This window comes from Rattus rattus, chromosome 1 (assembly GCF_011064425.1).
Source record: "Rattus rattus isolate New Zealand chromosome 1, Rrattus_CSIRO_v1, whole genome shotgun sequence".
In the NCBI taxonomy this organism is placed as follows: Eukaryota; Metazoa; Chordata; class Mammalia; order Rodentia; family Muridae; genus Rattus; species Rattus rattus.
Window position 1 is genome coordinate 239342268 of NC_046154.1, and position 15881 is coordinate 239358148.

General features: G+C 39.7%; 1 pseudogene; it reads right to left on the reverse strand.

The window, feature by feature from the left end:
• The window catches only part of LOC116889852, a 155182-nt pseudogene that overhangs the window by 126902 nt on the left and 12399 nt on the right, over positions 1-15881 (reverse strand).

Consider the following 15881-nt stretch of genomic DNA (forward strand, 5'->3'; position numbering starts at 1 on the left):
TGGATAGATCCCCTATTAGCAGGGCTCTCTGGGGGTTCCCAGGTGGTGCAGGTATTAGGCGGAGATCTTATCTGTGTTCCTGATTATGGGAGACAGTCAGGTAATAGGATGTAGGAGGGGCAGGAGCACCTAATCTGTTTCTGGCAGAGTTGCAGACCAGTGTACATCACTTAATTTCATACCATTGTGAGGTCTACTTAGAACCATGGCTACAGGATCAAAATGTTTCCTTCTGTACTCTGTGTTACATCTCCTACAGTTTCTTTTTCATAAGTAGCTGTCTTAGTCAGGGTTTCTATTCCTGCAGAAACATCATGACCAAGAAACAAGTTGGGGAAGAAAGGGTTTATTCAGCTTACACTTCCACATTGCTGTTCATCACCAAAGGAAGTCAGGACTGGGATTCACATAGGGCATGAAACAGGAGCTGATGCAGGGGCCATGGAGAGATGTTACTTATTGGCTTGCTTCCCCTGGCTTGCTCAGCTTGTTTTCTTACAGAGCCCAGGACTACAAGCCCAAGGATGGTACCGCCCATAAGGGGCCCTGCCCCCTTGATCACTAACTGAGAAAATGCCTTACAGCTGGATATCATGGAGGCAGCAAGGAAGGCTCCTTTCTCTGCAGCTCGTGTCAAGTTGACACACAAAACCAGTCAGTACAATTAACCCCCTGTCAACTTGCCACACAGTTACATCACTATTAAGCCTCAACCCTTACTTTCTTATCCATCCCCAAGAACTAAATAACTTTAAGGGTCCACAGTCTTTACAAATTCTTACATATTAAAATTTCAATCCTTTTACAATATCCAATCTCTTTTAGAATTCAAAGTCTTTTTATAATTCAAAGTCCTTTAACTGTGGGCTCCACTAAAATACTTTCTTCCTTCAAGAGGGAAAAATATCAGGGCACAATCACAATCAAAAACAAAATCAAACTAACTGTCCAATGTCTGAGATCCACTCATGATCTTCTGGACTCTTCCAAGGGCTTGGGTCACTTCTCCAGCTCTCCCCTTTGTAGCACACACCTTGTCTTCTAGGCTCCAGATGCCTGTGCTCTACTGCTGCTGCTGTTCTTGGTGGTCACCTCACGGTACTGACATCTCCAGTCTGCTGCAACTATGCTTCACCATTAGCCTCTCATAGGCACTCTTCATGGTGCCAAGCCTCAACCCCTTTGCATAATCCTTTCAGTCCTGGGCCATCAATTACAGCTGAGGCTGTACCTTCGCCTTCCATGGCCTCTCACAGTGCCAAGCCTCAGCCTCATTATCTCTTTATGCCTTCAAAACCAGTACCACCTGGGTGATTCTTACACATTTCCAAGTCCAGTCACAGCACGAAGTACAACCTTGGCAATCTCTGGGACACGGTCACTTTGTGCTCTCAGAAAACAATTCCCAGAAGATTTCACCTCAGTGATGCGGGTCTTTTCTTAGTCACCACTAATTTCTTAGCTCCAGCTGACCAGTACCAATAGTCACAGTAATGCAAAGGTTTTGCTTCAGCAGTTCTGGTGTCTTGTTAATCATAGCTAATTCTTCAGCCCCAGCTAACCAAAACCACAGAATCATCACATCAAAATAGCAACAGCCCTGATAAGAGTCTTTAATCTTCCCTCTGAAATTTCACAAGCCAGGCCTCCATCCTCTGAACTGTTTTCAAAATTATCTTCCAAGCTACTATAGAGCATCCCACAGAACTCTTAATATCCCAATGGTTCTTCTAGCTCAAAGTTTCAAAATCCTTCCGCAGTCCTCCCCAAAAGGTGCTCAGATTGTTACAGGAATACCCCACTATGCTGGTACCAATTTCTGTCTTAGTCAGGGTTTTACTACTGTGAACAGATACCATGACCAAGGCAAGTCTTATAAATGACAACATTTAATTGGGGCTGGCTTACAGGTTCAGAGGTTCAGTCCATTGTCATCCAGATGGGAGCATGGCAGCATTCAGGTAGGCATGGTGCAGGAGAAGCTGAGAGTTCTACATCTTCATCCAAAGGAAGCCAGAAACAGATTGGGCATCAGCTAGGAAGAAGATATTCAAGTCCAGCCCCACAGTGACACACTTCCTCCAACATGGCCAGACTTTCTCAATAGTGCCACTTCCTGGAATGAACATATACAAACCATCACATTCCACTCCATGGCCCCTATAAGCCTGTTCAAACATGAGTATACCTAAACATAGCATAATGCAAAACACATTTAGTCCAACTTCAAAAGTTCCCTCAGTTTATAGCAATCTAAACAGTGTTAAAATTCGAAAGTTCAAGGTCTCTTCTGAGATTCACCCAATCATTTAACTATAATCCCAAAAGCAAGACAGGAAACTGGCTGGGCAAAGTCCAAACTCTGCATCTCCATAGATGATGGCAAAGCAGCTTCAGATCTTCAACTCCTTTATTCATCTTTGTTGACTGCAACAAAGTTCTCTCTCCTGTGCTGCTTCTACTCTGTTACCAGCATTTCTTGGCAGGCATCCAATGGCTATGGCATCTTTAAGATCTTGGAGTCCCCAAGTCAACTCCTGCTTAACAGCGTCTTGTCCCAATACTTCTGTATTAGTCAGGGTTCTCTAGAATCACAGAACTTATGGGTAGTCTCTATATAGTAAGGGAATTTGTTAATGACTTACAGTCTGTAGTCTAACTCTCCAACAATGTTCAGCAGCAGCTGTGAGTGGAATTCCAAGGATCTAGCAGTTGCTCAGTCCCACAAGGCAGGCAGGTGAAGAAGAAAATCTTTCTTCTTCCTTATGTGAGTATCCAGCAGAAGATATGTCCCAGATTAAAGGTGAGTACCACCATGCCTGGATCTGGGACTTGCTTTGTCCCAGATGACCTTGAACTCAGAGATCTCCTTGCCTTCATATTCTGAGATTCATAGCCACTATGCCTCAAGATCTCCATGCCAAGATCCAGGTTAGAATCTTGTATCTCCTGGTCTAAAGATCAGGATCACAGATGAGCCTTTCAACTCTGGATTTTAGTTCATTCCAGATATAGTCAAGTTGACAACCAGGAATAGCCAATAGAATCCAGCCCTTGTCAACTTGACACAAATAATATCTTATGTCCACATGAGAAAATAATAAAGTCATGAATATGCCTAACATGATGTAATTATTCCTCACATAATTGCAAACACATATGTAAATTTACAATGGGACAATGACCTTTGGGAACATTCTTTTAGTATTGAAACTTAAATACTAATTGGCATTAAAAAAATTGGAAGAAAAGCAAATATTTTCTTAACAAAATAAAATAGAAGTATTCATATTACTTTATAATCTTTGTTTCTGCAAGTGGTTATGAGGCCCTTGCTGGTATTTATAACTACCATCCTCTATTACCCATTCTGTATTTCTTCCACCCTCAGCAGGTACCTCAGCAAGTCTTGGCTCTTTTCGTGGATGAGTGACCCATACCTTCATTCCTGATGGGTCGGTGTCCTTTGTCATCCTGCTTGGATTACGCTACTGTAGTTTCCCATTGACTTTAATCACAACATATGATAGTACTAAGAGATGCCCTAATGGATCTCTTGCACTCCAGACATAACCCTTCTTACCTCCATTGTGGAGAACCAATCCAATTTCCCCATGGTAATCTGGATCCATCATCCCTCCTAACACTGTTATTCCTTTCTTAGCCTCTTGCTTTAAGGACATTAGAAGCCCCAAATTACCAGCGGGAAGTCTGAGCTTCCAGTTCAATGGAATGTTTGTTGTGGCTCCTGGTAGGAACACTCCTCCCTCTGGAACCAAACTTCTAGGCCAGCAGCTGGGGGACAGGGAGCAAATATTTTCCTAGGGAGTCACTAGGAATGATAGTGAGTGGAACTATTCCATTTTCCATCCTTTGATTTCTGGACCCATGGATCCTGGCTATGGGAGAAACTGTACCATATATCAAACACTGATTCATAACTTATACTGCCTTCTGAAGAACTCTGCTCCAGCCCTCCATGCTGCTGCCACTTAATTGGTGCTGTAACTGTGTCTTCAAAAGGCCATTCCATTTTTCTATCAGAGCAGATGCTTCAGGATGATGGGGAATGTGGTAAGACCAGTGGGTTCCTTAATTGTGGGCTCACTGTCGCACTTCTCTCACTATAAAATGATTTCCTTGGTCAGAAGCAATACTGTGTGGAATACCATGATGATGGATAAGGCATTCTGTAATTCCATGGATGATGGTTTTGGCAGAAGCATTACATGCAGGAAAGTCAGAATCCATAACCAGAGTAAGTATCTACTCCAGTAAGAACAAACTGTCCTTTTCACGGTGGAAGTGGTTCAATGTAGTCAACCGGCCATCAAGTTGCTGGCTGGTCACCTCAAGGAATAGTGCCATATCTGGCGCTCTGTGTTGGTCTCTGCTGTTGGCAGAGCTGGCATTCAACAGCGGCTGTAGCCAGGTCAGCCTTGGTGCGTGGAAGTTCATGTTGTTGACCCTAAGATACCCTCCATCTTGTTCATGTGCCCATTGAGCTGTGACAGGGATGCTGGGGAAAGAGGCTGACTGTCTACGGAATGGGTCATCTTATCCACTTGATTATTGAATTGCTCCTCAGTTGAAGTCACCTTTTAGTACTACATGATAAAGATGGGGCTGAGAGAGCAAGGCCTAAGAAATGGTCAAATATTTGAGTTCGAATTATTTTGGACTAGATTCATTGAACACATGCAGGTTCCAATAGGATTCTCATGTTATGTAGCACTCAGTGTCTAAAAACTCCAGGACAGTACAGGAAAAATCCATTACTCTCTTGCTTGTGGCAAAAGGCTACAGGTCCAGGACCATTTGATAAGGCTGAACCAGCAGCAAGTACAAGGTTCCAGACGACTGAGTACAAGAAGTGTGTATTTAGAAAAGATAATTGCACTGCCATGTTAAGTCTTTTTATGTTATTTCTGATTAATGGAGCAGGCAGCATGAGTGTAGATCTATCAATCATTACAACTGTAGCCAGAATAAATCTCATATTTTATCTTAGATTGTGGCAAGCAGTACAACAATATTAAAAGAATATACGAATTTGTAAAGAGAGCTCAAAGAGAAAGAATTTGACATGCAAGCATGAAAATTTGATTTTGAATGCCCAGTACTCAAGCTAGACTTAGTGATATTGATATGTGGTACTAGCACTATAAGACAGAAAGGCAAAACAGGAAAAGGCCTGCTAGCCTGGCATACATAATTGCAAACCAGACACCCTGCCTGAAGCAAGGTAGTAAGTAAAAACGAACACCCAAATTTGCCTTTTGACCTCCACATTTTGTCAATACACACACACACACACACACACACACACACACACACACACAGAAAGAGAGAGAGAGAGAGAGAGAGAGAGAGAGAGAGAGAGAGAGAGAGAGCACACAACATATAAACACAGACAGAAAGGTTTTTTTTTTAATGGAAAAAGTCTGATGATCAGGTTTGGGTCCTGTGTTTGAGGTAATATGACTCGGGACCCTGAAAACTCTGGCATTCACATACCACCTGGCTTTGTGTAAGGAAGTGACTGAGATAAGATTATAAAAGTGAAAGCTCTTATCTTATTACAAAGTATATTATTGATAGGATGATAATCTTAAAGAGTCTATATGACCTGCATTCAGCCATTTGCCCAGAACAGAAATGACAGGCAGGCACAGCACGGGTATCTCATGTTCCTGCTGGGATGTAGATGATTTGGAAGTGAGTGATGAATGATGTTACAGACAGCAGACGGACAGAATTATAATGTGGTTTCCATTCCTTTTCTGGTCAATATGTATCCCAGCAGTTCATGCTTCATGGGTCTAGAAAGAGCACATGCATGGTTCTGTCTGTGGCCTGTAGCCCCAAAGCTTCACCCCTTCACCCATCCTCTGCTGACAAAGTACGGATGAAAAACCTAACGGTAAGTATCATCTCTCTTGGCATTCTAATTTTAGCTGCTCATTGTGATGCAAATATAATTAATTACAATGTATAAATTAACTCAAATTAATAATGCATTAAAACTATTGTTGTTTTTAAGGATTTGCTTTTGGAACACATGACTGATTCCCCCTATGTCTTACTCTCATTTGGATCATCCTTTCTTTCAATCTAACTAGGTTCTGGGAGCATCAAGTTCTTTCATTCTTTTTATTAGCCAAGTTGTCTCATCGGTTTACACATATATACAAGCACTTGCAAGTGCATGCATTTACACACACACACACACACACACACACACACACAAAGGTTGAGTGTACTTATGTTTAATATAACCCTTAGAGCTGAAAAATAATACCACAAGTTTGGAAGATAGCAGCAATTGTCAGGTTACTTATACCTCAGTGCCTAGTTGATGAACCCATACATATGGTCATATAATCAGTACTAATCAGACTTAGTGCGGTTTTTCTTTTCTTTGCTTTGAAAATGAAGTTTGGCTTGAAATGGGAGGTAGTTGGAGAGCACAGCGAGAAAGAGGACCTGGAAGATGCATATGAACAAGAGTCATTGGATACAAGTATACAATTTAAAAAAAGGAAAAAGATGTGATTGCAGGCTCTGTAGTCCTTAGAAAATCCACTGTGAAGCAAATGCATGTTTTGCATACTTCAAGCTAGTTACCTCGCAAAGTTTTAACAGGTGGCTAATTGCTCTTGTGATCTTGCCATCCATTGCCTTAAACGGGAGCCAGATCCTGAAGAGGAGACAGGTGGCCAGCAGCCCCTTTAATTCACTGAGAATGCAAAGAATTTGTAGGGGAAAAGAGACTGTATTGGTGTGTGCATGTTCCAGGCGGTGTGAAGACAACCCCTATGTTGGCGTTTGAAATGATCCCTCATGCTACACAGTTTGAACAGATTGGCTGACGTGGGTGATCGAGCCTCAAGTTTCATGGTTCAAGTTTCACTGCACAGCGTGATGGGATAATAAAGACATGTTCATTTTGTAGTCTCTTTTACTCAGTTCATTTCTTTTTTTGCTGTGCAGAAGCTTTGTCTTTTTAAATTTCAGGTGTGTTTGTGTGTGTGTGTTTATGTGTCTGTGTGTGTTGCTCTATGTGTATGTGGTATCTGTGTGCATATATCATTTACACAGGGGCACATGTACGCATAGTATGGAGGCCAGAGGGAATCTCAAATATTGTTTCTCTCCATGTATCATCTACTTTATTTTTGAGAAAGAATTTCCAATCAGGGTGGAGATTTCTAATCCAGCTAGACTTGTGGGCCCCAGATATCCTCCTCCTGTCTTTGCTCACTAGGCCTGCGACTACAAATACACACCATGTGACTCTCTCTGCTTACATCCTAAATTGCATTCATTGTATACTTTCCACACTTACATTAAGGACTTTGACAAATTTTGAGTTGAGGTTTTTATAGGGAAGAGATGGTGAGGATCTTGCTTTTTCCTTCTACATGCAGATAGTTTTCCAAGCACCATTTGCTGATGACACTCTTTTCTTTGACACATCTTTTGACATGTTTGTTTAAAAACAAAACAAAACAAAACAAAACAGTTGGCTGCATTGGGTGAATTCAGTTCTGGATTTTCTATTCTATTCCATGAGTGTTGACCTTCATATTGGAGGCTTTCCATGGGGATATCTGGCCCAGCCAGGTGCAAGGGTTCAGGCAAAAAGGAGAGAACACGGAGCAGGGAGGGGAAATCACTGCTGCTGCCTCTGCTGCCTTTGCTGCCTCTGCTTCTGCAGCTGCTCCACCTCCATCTTTGCTGCTGCTGCTTCAATTGCTCCAAGACGTGGCTGGGCTGAGCCAGAAAGAGGCTGGCTGCAAGTGAGGGGTGAAGGGGGGCTTCAGGCAGTGGTTTCTGGAGAGCAGATCTCTTCCCCAAGCTTATGACAGAAGCTCTCAGACAATGGAGTAGTTCTCAAATACCTTTACTCCTTCTGGATAGGATTCTTATATGCAGTTTTGGGGTGGATCAGGGTCTGACAGCAGGTACTTCCTATTGGCTTGGCCTGAGAGCTTGGGAATACCTCATCTACATGTGGGAGGGGTTGGTCAGGGTCTGACAGATACTTCCTATTGGCTTGGTCTGGGAGATTGGGAATACCTTATCTACATGTAGGAGGGCATGGTCCTGCTTCTACAAGTGCTGGATTGAGGGCCACAAGCATCTCTACAGGGGACTGAGGGGGGTTGCTGTAGCTATGTGAGAGGAGTGAAAGGGGCCTGGCCTCCTGGGAATTTAGGGAAATGTCTACTGTCCCTTAGGGTCACCAGGGTTTTGACCTTATCTCAACTAGGAACCAGGATACTTTCATAGCTCATCGCTGCACACATGAGATTATTTGTTTGTTTTTGTTTCCACACCATGCTTATTTCTGTAGTATAGTTTGTACCTTCAATACCTTTTTGTCCAATATTTATTGTATTACTTTCTGAGAAATTTATATATACAAGCACTAGACAATTTCTGCTGCATACTCTCTCTTTTTTCAGACTCCTCCTGTGGTTCTCACTCCATCTCAGCTTGATGATCTCATCTTCTTTAATTATTCTTGGTATAATATACATGCACACACACACACAATTGACTAAGCCAGTTTAGTTCTGCATATATGCATGTATCAGGCTGATCATCCCTAGAGAAGAATGGTTCTCAATCTCTTAGCAGTCATTAATTGACTATAATTCCTCATCTAGACTTCTCACATCAATGTTTGAATATCAGTTGGAGTGGCTATTGTACAGATCTTATTTAGTGACTGTACTGTTAAAATTCAGTGGGTACAATTTTATGTCATATATAGAAGGCATATATAGAAGATACAATCTCATTGAAGGCATCCTGGACCTTTCATTCTTAAATTTTTCCACACCTTCTGTGATAGCTCTGAGCTCTACACATAGGAGTTGAGTTGTAGATGTATCGGTTTGCGATGGTTACCCCACAGCCTGTCATTCTCTGCATTTTTATTGGATTAGAGTTTCTTGATAGTCTTTGCTGCAAAAACAAGTTTCTTTGATAATAGGAGAGAAGCTCAGCAGTAGCAGTTTCACCATCATCTTTATTGTCTTCATTAATAATAATATATTTCAAAGTCATATTTCTGAAAAAAATTATCTCTGTTTATTGCCCTATATATGTTCTCATTGTAGGTTGATAAACACTTTCACAAGTGAGAATTTTTATTTTCATTTTACAACAGGAAGGCTAAAACTCTAAAAGATAACATGACTAATGTGGGGGTCATACAGCTAGTTAGAGACAAGAGGTGTCTTAGTTACTCTTATATTTCTTCTGAACGTTAAATAGGTACTTAGAATGCAGGAATTATGGCCAACAATTGACAAATGTGACCTCATAAAATGAAAAAGCTCTATATGAAAAAGCTAAGAAAACTATCAACCACTTGAAGAGGAAGCCCACAGAGTGGGATAGAATCTTTGCCAGCTGCACATCTGACAGCTAGATTATATACTTACAAAACAAAGGTTCAAGAAACCAAATTGACCTAATTAAAATTGGGCTATGAATCTGAACAGAGAGTTTTCAAAGGAACAAACAAAAATGGCTAAGAAATAACTGAAAATAGTGTTCAATATCCTTAGCAACAGAGAAATGCAAATTAAAACTACTTAGAAATTTTCTCTTATCTCAAAGTATCTAAGATCAAGGAAACAACCTACAACAAATGCTGGTGAGATTTTGGGGGCGGCAGGGAACCCTCATTCACTGTTGGTGGGATTCCAGATGGAGAATTCTTTAAAGAATCTAAAATGGATCTACTATATGACCCAACTAAATCATTCTTTAACATATGACCAAAGGATCTGATGTCCTAGCTTACAAGCGCTATCTCAGAAACAACCCAAACATCCTTCAATGCTGAATTAATGATGGAAATAGTGCATAGACACAATGGAATTTTATTTAGCTGTAAAGAAAACTGAAATAACAAAATTACAGGTAACTGGTTGGAAAGAGAACATATACTTAGTGGAGTAAACCAAAACCAAAAAGACAAATACTGCATGTGCATTTTTGTAGATCCCTTTGTCGCTCTCAATCTCTTGTTTTGGAGTCTCCGTTATTCTCCTTTTAGTCTCCACCATGGCCTCTGCCCAAGGGACCATCCCTGTCTCTGTTTCCTCATCCCTTTCTCTCTTCCTCCTCTGTTATTCTTTGGATAATATGGAACTGAAAATACTGAGTGTTTTTGAAGCTTTTTTTACTTAAATTAGACAGAGACCTCTGTAGTTGTACCTAAATCACTGTTGGATATGACAACTTCCTATTTATGGGAGACTCCTCATAAATCTATCTATCATCTATCTATTTATCTCTATCTCTATCTATCTATCTATCTATCTATCTATCTATCTATCTATCTATTTATCTATCTATCTCTGTGTGTTTCTGTGTCTTTGTCTCTATCTCTGTCTTTCTCCTCTCTGATCCTTTGTTTTTGTCTCTGTCTCTGTGTCTCTCTCTGTGTCTCTCTCTGTGTCTCTCTCTGTGTCTCTGTCTCTGTTTCTCTGTCTCTGTCTCTCTCTGTCTCTGTCTCTCTCTGTCTCTGTCTCTCTCTCTGTCTCTGTCTCTGTCTCTGTCTCTGTCTCTCTCTCTCTCTCTCTCTCTCTCTCTCTCTCTCTCTCTTTCATTCGAAAGATAAATTTCCTTCTTTGGTACTTAAAGCCCAGTGCCTTCATGATGTTACCTTAAGGAATAGATTACTGTTACCTATCCCCAGTTATCTTCCCGGAGATTATAGCAGCTGTTGTTCAGTTGTCATTTCCCATTCTCTCTTGATCCAGAATAAAGTTTTCTTTTCCTTCACATTCACATCAAGTAGGAAATGTGACCCTCTGTTATATTGTAACTCTTAACACTTATATACAAAGAATACCATGACAGTCTGTGGATTATACAAAAGACATATGGCTGGCTATTTTTCTGTCTGGAGAGAAAGAGGAAGTTATCATAGTTCTTTGTCCATGGCTGCCTACAAGAATTCAACTTCAGCCTAATGGTCTGGAAAATCAGGAGGAACACAGAGGGCATGTGGTGCTAATTGTATCCACCTCACCAACTCCACCTTTGTTCTTTGTACACATAATTTCCAGGGAAAAGCTTTCATGGTCATCACCATCACTATTCATAGATGCTCAATTTCTTATTTCTAAAAACATAAGGATCAGATGGGAGTAACATTTGTAAGGCACTTAACATAGTGTTTAAGAACAATATGCTTATTTCATTTTTATTATATCAGGATTATATAATAATAATCTGGTTTGAGCATCCCCTTTGTACATGCTTGTACTTATACTCATAACATAAAGTTGAGATGAATGTAAAGTACAGTCATTCACTTAGAATTTGACTCATTTTCTAAAGCAAAGACAATGAGGACTTTAGTATGGAAATTTGTTCTTCAGTTTATCTACTTCTTAAAGGGTATTGGAGTGAGGTCTTAAGGGCATGACTAATGTGAGATCACACAGCTAGTTAGGGAAGAACAGTGTTATAGTTATGGTTCTGTTACTGTGAAGAGACACTATGACCCAGGAAGCTTATTGAAAAGGCATTTAATTGGGAGCTTGCCTACAGCTTTAGAGGATTAGAATTCATGACCATCATGGTGAGCAACAAGGGAGTAGGCAGGCCGGGATGAGACTGGACCCAGAACAGGCAGAGATCACATGGTGAGAAAAGGAATGTAATGGGCTTTTAAACCTCAAAGTCTACCCAAGAGAGACATACCTCCTCCAATAAGCCTACATCTCCTAAACCTTTCTGAACAGCTCTAGCATTGAGGGTTTAAGTATTGAAATACATTATCCTGTGGCAGTCCTTCTCATGCAAACCACCACAGAGGGAATGGTGGTTACTTCCAGTTCTTAATTTGATTAGATAAAAAAAATGCCCGGGTATTGGTTGCCATATTTTTTTCCTAAGTATATTTCTAGAGAAGATTAATGGAGGACTTACCTATGATGTGGGAGGCATTATCTCATGGCTTTAAGACTTAGTCTTAAAAAAGAACCTTGAAAAGAAAAGAAAGAAAGAAAAGAAAAAGGAAAGAAAAGAAAGCCACTAGTGTGCCTCTGTTTATCTCTCTCTGCTTTCTGGTTGACTAAGACACGAATGCCCTGCTCAGTTCACTGCAACCAGCAGCCATTCCTACCAAAATGTCACCCATACCTCATGGCCTATATCTTCCAACTGTAGGCCAAAAGAATCTTTCTTCCTTTAACTTGATTCAAATCTAGTTATTTGGTTACAGCAATGTGCAAAGTAACTGAAACAACTGGAGAATAGATTTTTTTAGTCTCTCTTATATGAAATCTTGCATAAAAGTAATTGCTTCTGCTTGTTAATCTAAGCATAGCCCTAGAAGCTTCAAGCTTCTATAAAATCTAATCTAGGCCTAGAATGTTTTCAGCCTCTGAAACTTACTGCTGGATAAACTCATTTTTTTCTAGTTCTTTCTGAACTCTGGCTGGCTGTTCAACTCAGCTGTCTGGCTCAAACTCTTCTCCAAGCTTCCTGATTCAAATTTGCTTCTCTTGGCTTCTGACTGAATTATTCTGTTTGGCCTCCTACAAACTTTGGCAATATGTTCTAATTATCTGGCTACTTCTCATTCTTTGGCTTCTGTCTTTACCTAAGTCTAACTTGTTCCCTGTTCAACATGTCAATGTAAAACTCTTCAGGTAAAACTCCGCACTCTCTTAAGTCCTTTCTTTTTCTTCTCTGTTCTACTCTGAGAGTTGGGCCTAACCTATTCTGACAAATATTTCTCTGATTCCTTCCTTTGTCTGCCACTCAATTAGATATCATTTTCGGTTCTTCTTTTTTTTTTTTTTTTTTCGGAGTTGGGGACCGAACCCAGGGCCTTGCGCTTCCTAGGCAGGCGCTCTACCACTGAGCTAAATCCCCAACCCCTAGATATCATTTTCAAATATGTGTACTTCCTTCTACAAATTAACTTTACCTATTATTGTTTGGAATTAAAGATGTATACTAATGGTATGTCTGTATTCCATCTAGAGAGATTAAAGGTGTGTGCTAAGGGCATTTCTGTATTCTAGCCAGAGTAGTCATGCTGCTGGATTAAAATCCTTGTACATATATCATTTATATATGTACAGACACTGTTTGATATTTTGATATATATATATACATATATATATATATACATTTTTACATATTATGTACTCTTAATTTTAACACACGTCTCCTAAGATTTCTGGATTAGAAAATATACCAGTGTTATGTAAATGGTGATTAGTATGGATTAGCGGGTTAAGCATTTTCTACTAGCAAATTGGTGACAGCCTTATAAGAATTCAATCTGATAATTTTTTCAATCACCTTAATAGTTAACAATTATAATTTTAAGCAGTTGTTAGAAGCATCAAATGCATAAAATAATTGGGCTCAGCATTTGTGCCCTGGTTATTTTAGTCATTAAGAGTGGCCTACATGAAATGAGTGTGCTTTACTGTTAATAACTCCACAAGCTCCTAGATAACTCAGAATCCAAAACTGAGCAATACAGTTTCCTTGGCTACAAGAAGCAAGTATTGTTGCATTCCTAAAAGACCCCAGACAGATCTCAGATAGATCCAAGTATAGATTGCTTCCTTCTGTAAGAGAAGGGCAGTCTAGCAGGATTGTACAGTAATGAAAGCTTGCCAGAGCTCAGAAAGTTGAATATGCCAGTTTCTCCTTTAACCACTAGTTGCCTATTCATTAGTAGGATTTAAATTGTTTAGCATATAATTTGGAAAGAATTATGAATTACAAGGCAGTGTTTGGGGAAGGGGAGAGGATGGGTGAATGAAATTAACAGGTAAAGAGTGTTACAGTTACAAACTATCTGTTCTAGGGTTCTATTGCATGGCAGGGTGTCCACAGATAACCATGATATATTGTGTACTTCGGTGTACTGAGAGGAAAATATGGTAAATATTTGCACTACAAATACATTCTTTTTTTGTTCTTTTAAACCATATTTTCATTTATATTTTGACAATTCTATACAATGTATTTACAGCAAATCTGGCCCCTACCCCCTCTTTCCAACTTCTCCAAGACCTTCCATTTCAGGCTTCTTTTTTTTTTATTTTTTTTATTTACATTTCAAATGTTATCCGCTTTCCTGCTTTACCCTCCAGGAAAGACCTATCCCATCCCCCATTCTCATGCTTCTATGAGGGTGCTCTTCCACCCACACACTCACTCCCTCCTCCCTATCCATAGATAACCATGATATATTGTGAACTTCAGTGTACTGAGAAGAAAATATGGTAAATATTTACACTACAAAAAAATTCTTAACAAATCCTTGAGGGAATGTACATACCACTCCCTCTAATTCTGCCATTCTAAAATGTAAAAATGTATATACATATCAAAATATCAAACAGTGTCTGTACATATATAAATGATACTAATTAAAAATAAAATTCAGGAGGTGTAAGCAAGAAGGTTCTTGTTACAGCAGAAACCATTCCAGAACAATACAACCAGTAATAATGAGAGGTGACTGGATAGGTGGAAGACCAGCCTTAGTGAATACTTCTACAACACAATTCCTGCACCTAAAGCTCAAAGGGCACAACAGAAGAACCAAAGGACCAGGAAGTGAGATTATGTCTCTTAGAAATGACAGAGAAGGAACACCCAAGCTACTTCAATAATATGGTTGCCTAAACAAAAAAGAACAATAGCAATACTAATAGATGTGCTAAAATGAAACACAGAAATCTCACAGAGTCCCAACCCTAGACAAAGAACTTGAAGCAACCAATGAGTGCTAAGAGATGGAGAACTAGTTTCACCCAGAGATATGTTCCTAATTGGTTATCCAATACAAAATGATTAGTCCTAAAATCATGTATATACAACCAAACTAAATGAATTCAGCACATTGTATTAATATATTTAGGTATTTCGATATAAATATATGTAATGATAATAATCAAAGAAAAAGGCCATCAATTTAAGAATAAGGGCAATGGGGGAGAGAAGAAACATGGAAGGGGTAGAAAAAATAGAGTGATAAAGTGATAAATTATATTTTAATTAAAAAATTTTAATTAAGACCTAGGAGTCCATGAATCTGGGCCCACAGAAACTAAACCATCAACCAAAGAGCATGCAAAGGCTAGACCAAGGACCCCTACACATTTGTAGCAAATATACAGCTTGATCTTCATGTGGGTTCCCTATCAATTGGAGCTGGGGCTATCTCTGACTCTGTTGTCATTTGATACTCTTCCCTAGTGGAGTGTCTTGTCTGGGTGATGATGTGTCTAGACCTGCTGTGACTTGATGTACCAGGGCAAGTTGTTATCCATAAGGGGCTTCTTCTTCTCTGAGAAAAGGAGTGGGTATTGCGGAAGAGTTTTGTGAGGGTGGGACTGGAGGAGAGGCTATGATTATTATGTAATATGAAAAAATAAATTACAAGTTTAAAATAGTAATTATAAAAAAGTAAAACTAAGTTTAAAATTTAGACAATATTTTGTCTAAATAGAATGACTATAAACATTGACAAAAAACAATGGGGTGTGTAGTTGTTCCTTTAGGACAAAACAAACAGCTTCTGTTTCTTGAATGAAGGCTGTTGAACTGGAACTGTTAACCTTATCAGCTGGATAGATTTTTAGAATCACCTAGGAGACATACTTCTCAACATATCTGTGAAGTTGTTTCCAGAGAGATTGAGTTTAGATTCAGTCTTAATGCAAGTGTACTAGTAGTACCATTTCATAAGCTAGTATTTCAGGCCCAATGGACAGGAGAAAGCAAATGAGGCACCAGCATTTATTTCTCTACTTTCTGATTACAGACACAACATGGCCAGTCACCTTAGGCTGTAGCTGGTGTGTGAATAC